The sequence below is a fragment of the Equus przewalskii genome, unplaced genomic scaffold (genome assembly GCF_037783145.1).
Source record: "Equus przewalskii isolate Varuska unplaced genomic scaffold, EquPr2 ChrUn-13, whole genome shotgun sequence".
Taxonomy (NCBI): Eukaryota; Metazoa; Chordata; class Mammalia; order Perissodactyla; family Equidae; genus Equus; species Equus przewalskii.
In genome coordinates this window covers 9752092-9760280 of record NW_027228750.1, presented here as the reverse complement: position 1 = coordinate 9760280, position 8189 = coordinate 9752092, and positions in this window count along the sequence as shown.

Here is an 8189-nt window from a genome sequence, read left to right as displayed (position 1 = left end):
TGAGACTATATTTAATCCAAAAGAGCCCATAGATTCAAGAGATAGGGCAGGGCCTTAGTAACGGCTGCTTCTCTCTTTCCACTCATCCCCGGGGAGACCAAATGCAGGACAGCTTGTTGCTGCAACTCCAAAGGATCCAGGTAGCCACAGGACAGAGGGGAAACAGCAAGGCTGTTTTCATCCCTTCTCTGGAGCTCCCACTGTTGCCCTAATAGCCAGTTCACCCTTTCTCTGGGGAGGGTGATGTTTAGGCTCTTTATTTACCTGCTGCCTTTCATCTGCAATCTACAAACACTTTATTTTAATAACCCCTTGTGTTGGTTTAGTGCTTCTCTCCTAGGAGCCTAAAATACTTCCTATAGATGCTCTCTTTTATCATTGCGACAGTCTCAGGCTGGAGGGTGGGGACATGATTACACCCCTTCCATCATAGGGAAGACAGGACAGGGTGGGTAGGGGAGACAGGCAACATGGCGAGGTGGCGGCCGTGAGCCCTGACTCCTCAGCCCTGTTTGATTGTTGTGTTTCTCGAGGATGAGAGCAGGGCTCTGAACTGGCCCATCGCTAAGGAGCCTTTATTTCGTCTCAGCTCCCTTAGTCCCTAAGCAGCAACCTCCGTGGGCCTGCTGGAGCTTGGCACCCAGGAAAGAGGCCATGTGCTTGGTTTTCCACTGGGAGCTTGGGGCTGATCTTTTTAATTTTGCTACTGGGAACCCTATCAAAACTGGGGCTCCGGAAAGGGTGAGCACAGCGGCTCTCTTGCCACCGGCAGGCTCCACCAGCCCGCCCTCGCCATCACCCGTTGCCCTCTGCTCTGGGATGACAAAGCCGGGGCATGAGGACAAAAGACCAAACTGCTCCCATTTACTCAGAAGGACCAGAAATTCACATTCCTGTAGCCTCAACTATTTGGTTTGAAGAAAGGCAGTTTACACAGTGAGCAGGAGGCTGGTTTGGGTCCCCACCACACCTCTCTTTGCCGTTTGAAAAGCCTATTGGACTTTGGGGCTAGAAACTTTCAAATGGCCCTGAACACCCCCATCTAGCCTTGCAGGTCATTACAGCTGCCCCCCTCTGCTCCCCATGCCTACCCTCTTCATCTCCCGGTGCCTGTGACCTTCCTTCCACCAGGAGGCACTGCTTTTCTTCTCAGCCCTAAAAGCAAGCACTGTGAGAGGGCAGAATCTGGGGCCGGGGCCACATACCTGCCTCCAGGCTCCCCTGCACTGGCTGACTTAGCTTCTCCCCTGACCGGTTTTCTGTATCTGGGTACACCTGGGACCTGGACTCCCTGCCACTTTATGCAGAGAGTGCCTCCTGCCCTGTGCTGCTGGCTGCCCAGCCCCCCATGCCAACCTTCCCCTACCTGCCCTACGGCTGGGTCAGTGTGTGGGCTGGCTTGGGGGCCTGCCTAGTGAAAAGGGATGGGTGGAGGCCTAGAAAATAACTGCTGTGTGGACCAATTAGTCTGTTAGCAGTAAGTCTATACCCCTTCTTGAAGCCAGAGGAGAGGAAAATAGTAGTTGTGAAGGAAAGGCTGACCCTATGGCTGAGGTCCCTCCCTGCAGGTCATACACAAGAACACACATGCAGGCGGGCACACATACTCATTTACTGAGTGCTTGCTCTGTGCCAGGCATGATTAGGAGCAGGGGTTATAGAAAGAATGGAACACAGTCCCTGCTCTCAAAGAACTCACAGTCATTGGGAAAGGTGTGGCCTTCTTCCAGAGAGCTGAAAACCAGACTCTTTCCCTCCCTGGAGCAGTGGGATGAGGCTGATGCAAGCCTTGTTTAGGATGGGTGGTTGGCTGGCCTGGAAGCTGAGCACTTGGGAACAGGCCCAGATAACCCTGACTCCACCCTGGTAGTTGCCTTCCGCAACCCACGGCTTATGCCCTCATCCCTGGCACCTTGACCTGCCTCATCTCCAACCTCAGCTACCCAGGTTACCTCAGTTAGCAAACAACCCCCACAGGCCCCGTCGAGTGAGTCAGAACCCTGGGTCCCTCACCAACCCTTGGTTCCCACACTCAGGAATTCAAGGCCCAGGATGCAGGTCAGGGAGCTTCAGGCAAGAGAGTGGAAGCTCCAGGACTCTACTAAGAGATAGAGACAACTAGAAGCCAGGCTTCCAGAGAAATTCTAGAGCCAGGCAACTGTGGCTGTGACCCAGTGTGAGACCAAGGGGCCTCCCTGAGCTCAGAGTCTGCTGGGAAGGTCAGTTTATCAGCCGCCAAGGAGCCAAAAGCTGGCCAGTGGTGAAATAACCGGCACTTTCCCTGAAACCTGTCCTGCTTTTCCTTCCCTCAAGCTTTTCCGGTTTACCCAGGGTCCTGAGACACCACCTCTCTCTCCAGCCTCCCATACCTCCCACTGGGGGCCTGGGGCAGCCCTGGCTGCGCTCCCAGGATGAGTCTGACAGGCAGAGCCGGGATGGGCCCTGGAGAAATGTGCTGCATGTCAGAGCCTGTGCCAGGATGAGGGGCCTGCTCCACTCCACCAAGTCATCCCCCACCCCCAGCGTGGGGTTCCCCAAAAGCTCCTCTCAGATACACACAAAAGGGGGGAGCAACACCCGTGTCACCAAAGGAGGTGGTCCTGTTGGGGCTCACACTGCTGCCTCTGGCATTGCCCTTTTAAGACCTCCCCCCTCGGGGCGGGGGTGCTGCAGGCAGGTTCCTGTTGCAGAAACCCAGCAAAGTGCAGCTCCCCTGACCTGGCAGCATGAGGGAGATTGGGACGCCAGCCTTGCAGGTTCAACCTTTGGGTCCCTGGACCTGAGGGACAGAGCCAGGGGGATCCAGCGACCTCTGATTCTGAGAAAGCCCCCTTTTCTGGAGGGGAAGTCCCTGTCTCTTGCTATTCTAATTGGTTGGCTGACAAGCCCTGCATTTTGGAGAGCGTCTGGGGCCCTCGCTGGACTTGGGTTTCCCTCCCCCTACATAAGCCTACTGTCAGAAATTTCCTGGAAAATTATTTCTTGAGGTGTAAATTGCTGAGAAGATGGTGTGACCCTTCCGGGAGATTTGTTTTTTTAAATCCTGAAGAAAGGGAAGAATTAAGCTCCCATTTAGAATAGCATTTATCCTTTCCTCCTTCCATGTTGTCTCAGAGAAAAAAATGTTTTTCTTTCTACTCTCTCTCCCAAACCAGCGCTTGTCTGCTTGCTCCCTGGGTCTCCCCGCCATTCGGTCTCCCCAGTCCCTGTTCTGCAGCTAGCTCTCTCCTGAAGCTCCCTCTCCATCCCTCCCCTCCCCACCCCTTCCCCTCAGTACCAACCTGCTTACATTTCCCCACCTTCAAACAGCCTTCCTGCCGTCCTGCCTCTGCTGTCAAATTGTGATCCCATCTGGCTCCTTTCCCTCAAAGGTAAATAAACAGTGGACACTTGTAGTCTCTGCCACCTCATCAACATTCTGGACCCTCCTAGTCCCCACCCCCTCAGAGGGAAGGTGGAATGTTCCAGCATGAGGGAGCAGGAAGGAGGCCTGAATAGATGGAGTACGGAGAGTGAGGGGGATGTTGAGTCTCGGCTAGAGAAGTGGCAGGATAAGGAGACAGCACCTGCCCCTAAATGCTGGTTCCCTGGGGCTCTGGCCTCTCTCTGCTCTTTCTCTGCATGCGCTCCTGCCTCTACATCCCAAATCCATGATCTCTCATCACCTATCTCTGGCCCCAGCCCTCCCACCCCCAACATACACAGTGAGCATCTCCACCAGGATCTCAAATCCGTAAGTCCGACCCTGTCTGATCCTCTAGTCCCACCCTCCTCTGGGTATTCAGGCACCCAAAACAAACACCGGGGAGTCACCCTGGACCACCCCCTCCTCATCCCCAGCAGCCAGCTTCACACAGTCCCACTGAGTCTCTTCATCACTCAGATCTGCCCCCTTGGCAGCCTGTTCCTCAGCAGCAGCACAGGCTCTCCTCCTGGACTCTCGCTGGTCTGCTGGACCCCAGCCCCTCCTCAGTGGGACTCCTCCCTGTGCTGGAGGGGTCTGTGGGGGGTACAGCCATGATCATGCCCTCCCCTGCAAGTTGCTTTGGGTGGCTCCCTCAGCTTATGAAATAAAGTTCAGACTTCTCAACCAGAGTCCAGATCCAGCAATTCAGATGAGCAAGCTCTTCTGCTCTTCTCCCCACCGTGAGCTCTGAGCTCCAGCCCCACCTGACCACTTGCTTCTCCCAGCACTGACCATGCATTGCACCCCTCCGTGTTTGCTCATGCTATTCCCTCTGCCAGGATGCCTTTTTCTCCTGCGTCTCCGTGAGATCCCTCCTTCCTCTTCAAGATGATTCAAATGCCACCTTCTTTACAAAGCCTTCCCTAACTCCTCCCACCCCCACACAGAAAGAGTCATGAATACAGCTCCACCACAGCATTTGTCTCTGTCCGCATTAGTCTGGTTGCTCTTTGAGGCCAGAGCTGGAGTCTTGTTCAGCTGCGTACCTCTCACACCTCTCTTGGTGCCCGGGGCGTGGCGAGGCCAGACAGGGCTCGCTCCTTGGCCTGCCCTGATAACCTAACAATTAAAGTATTGCAGGTGTTGCCTTGGGATTTGCTGCTCACAGCTCAGCCCCAGGCTCCAACCCTTCCCCTCTGTGCTCAGGAGCCAAAAATGATCTCAGCTGGAACTTAGAGGGACTGTCCATCAGTCTGGAATGCTGGGCCCACTCAGCCACCCTCAGCAAACAGCGCTGGCAAACAGTTGTGGACCGAACCTATCGCTGGGTTAAGGCCATCTTATAGTGAGCCTCAGAGGAAGTCTATCCAACTTGGCTGGGACATCAGGCCTACAGCTCCTGGCTGTAGCTGGCATTGGGAGTAGTTTTGTGGTGAAAGTGTGGCTGCCCACAGAGGACCCTAGAGACTCAACTGGCCCCCAAAATGGTGGCTCCAAGAGTGGAAGGACACCTGGTCACCTCTCTATACCATCCATTCATTCATTCATTCATTCATTTAACCAAGCACCTACTATGTGTCAGGTACCATGCTAGGTGCTAGGTGTTAGGCATTTAAGACACACACATTCTCCCTGCTCCTGGAGCTTACTGCTAGTGGGTAAGACAGATGTTAACCAAGTAGATTAACAAATAAATACTCTATGTAATTACTAATTGAGATATGTGCCATGAAGGAGGGGGCATTTAAGACTGCCATATTCAACAGCTGGAAGGAAGCCAGGGTGCCCAGAACAGAGTGAAGGAGGAGGAGTAAGGAGAGGCTGAGCACTTTCATAAGGGGCTTTGTGAACCAAGATGAGGAAGTGGCCCTTTATTCAAGGCATAGTCCGAGCCTGATGCAAAGTTTGCAGGAAGGGAGAGTCGTGCTCCGATTCAGACTTTGCAGTATTACTCTGTGAAGGACACCACAAGGGGGTCTTTAATCAGATAAATCCAGAATGTGGCACATTCAACAGGAAAACTGTCCTGAACTCTTCAAACAGTCAATATCAAAAAGAAAGAAGGAAGAAAGGAAAGAAAACTAAACGGGCCAGCCTGGTGGCACAGCAAAGTTTGTATGCTCCACTTTGGCTGCCCAGGGTTCACTGGTTTGGATCCCGGGCGTGGACTTACGCACTGTTCATCAACCCATGCTGTGGTAGGCGAGCCACATATGAAATAGAGGAAAATGGGCACAGATGTTAGCTCAGGGCCAATCTTCCTCAGCAAAAAGGGGAGGATGGGCAGCAGATGTTAGCTCAGGGCTAATATTCCTCACCAAAAAAAAGAAAGAAAACTAAAACAATGTAATGCATAGACTTCTGGTTTGAAAGTAACAGCTATCAAAGACCTTTGAGGGATGGGAAGGAATTTGAATTGGACTGGAATTAGATGACACCAAGAATCACCTTTATCGTTCGTGTCCCTGGGTGTGGCCAAGGTCCTGTGGGAGCTGTACCCTGAGGGGCAGAGGGTTGACCCACCATGATGTCTGAACCTCACTTTCACTTCATTCTGCAAGAATTGTGAGAGAAAGCAGAGTGTCAGTAGTTACTCAGTCTAGGTGGAGGGCATCTGGGCATGCATTGTACCATTTTGGCAATTTTTCTGAATGCTTGACGTTTTCCAAAATAAAAAAATTGGGAGAGATTTTTTTAATCTAAAAATGTTTATTAATTTTTTAAAAAAAGATTACTTAGGCTGCTGGGTGGAGACAGGTTTGGAGGGGAAGCAATCACACGAAGAAGCCACACGGCTCTGAATGCCCCTCTGTGCCAGGCATGGATGGAGGCCCAAGAAACGGCAGTGCTCACCTCCTAGGTGCACGCCCTCCAGCAGTGAGGAAGTTCTGTCCTGTGCCCCTGGGGGCAGGGCGGGAGAAGATCAAGGACTATTTGCCAAACGTGCTTGGAGATGAAGGGAGGGGTTCCTGCCATCCCCCAGCCTGTCTGCCCATGGGCAGAGATACCAGTCACCTGGAGGGGGCTTCCTGTGCCCATGACTTCCACGGCAATCCCCGTGATGCTAGGCTCCAGATCCTCGTTCCATGATCCAGAGCCAAGGCGGCTGCTCTCTCTACCACCCAGAAAGCTTATTTTAGTACAAAGGGAGAGAGATGAACGAAGAGCTGCAGCTTCTCCATGTGCTGGCTTGGGCCTTCAGCAGAAATGAGAGTCTCATTACCCAACCCTGATTCAAAGGATAATTAACAGATGGTATAATTTCCAAGCATTCTCAGCACCACATGGCTATTAGGTGAAGAGCAGAATGCCCACGCAGCCCTAGATCCTCCCAAACCAGAGAGTCAAAGGCAGTCCAGAGAGGTAGAGCCCCGGGGCAGCCCACTTAAGCCACCCCTCAGTCTCTGGAGTGGCCCTTGGCCTTGCCCAGAGGAAGAAAGCTCATCTTTGGTCAAAGGGGAGGGCATTCTCCTGAGCCGTGGATCCTCCACCCACTTCTTTCTCCTCATCCTGTCCACTACCAATGCCAGGAATGTAGTCCAACCCTAGCTCCTCTTGCTGTCCCCAAGGCCCATCTCCTTTCCTTTCCCCCCGGGAGAAATAGAAAAGCTGACTTCTCACTTTGGGCATCACCGTGTTGTTACACAGAAGTTCCTTGAGCTTGGAGACCCCAAGAGGGGATTCACAGCTCCTCTGCTGTGACCCCTAGGAGGGTGACACTGCTGTGACTAGAGTGCAGTGTTGAAAGGGAGCATCTGGTCCAGTGCTTTTCAAACTGGGCTCCTCCAGACCCTCAAGCTCCACAGGGCACCCAGGGATTCTTTGGTTGGGGGAGCAGTGGGGATGGGGCAAGGCCCTGACCCCTACTTCAACCTGGCAGCGCTGCTTTGATCTGTTTTATATTTTGAGCTTCTACTTTAGATTTCATTTGAAAAAAGAATTCTACTGCTAAAGAAACTTTTGAAAACTCCTTAATCAATCCCCTTATTTTACAAAAGGGAAATCGAGGCACAGGAATTAGACCAAGTTCACACAGCTAGAGGGTGCCTGGGCTGGGACCAAAGCCCTGGTCTCCTCCCTGGGCCAGCCCTCACCCCACCTGACCAGGCCCCTTGTTGCTCACCAGCTGGCCCTGCAGTCTCTGGATGGTGGCCGTTGGTTGGGGTATGAGGGAGAGAAGCCCCTTCTGAATCACCTTCTACCTCTCTTGACTGGCTCTTATTCATGCTCCAGCTTCCGCGCCTGCACTCCCCAGACTCCTGTAATCCCCCACATCCCTTTCAGGCAGAAGGTCCAGTCTGGGGGCCTGCACTGTGAGGAGACTCAGAGCCCTGTGTACTGGGCAGGGCTGTTCGCTGGTCACAAAGCTGTGAGTGGAAGGAGGGGAGTGGCAGCTGGACATGGATGGGGAAGGAGGCAGGGGGCAAGAGGTCATATCTCCAGACAAGAGGCCCTATGGGGCAGGGAAAACCACTGGTCTAGGACCCAGGAAGCCTGTGTTAAAGCTTGGCTCCACCCCTAGCCAGCCTTGTGACCCTGCACCGGTTTCCCCCTCTCTGGGCCTCAGAACCTGGTAATATTAGCATGTTTATACCAGCTGGCTTCTGCTCTGACACTCCCAGCTTACTTCCCCTGAAAAGCTCATCTTGGTGTCCAAGATGAGGTTGGGGCCATTCTGCCCAGCAACTGGACCCCAAGGGGAAGCCTGGTTAAACCACCACCTTGCTAAGGGGTGGAGGTGGGGCTCAGGACCTCACTGGGGTTCCCCGGAAGTGGCATATCT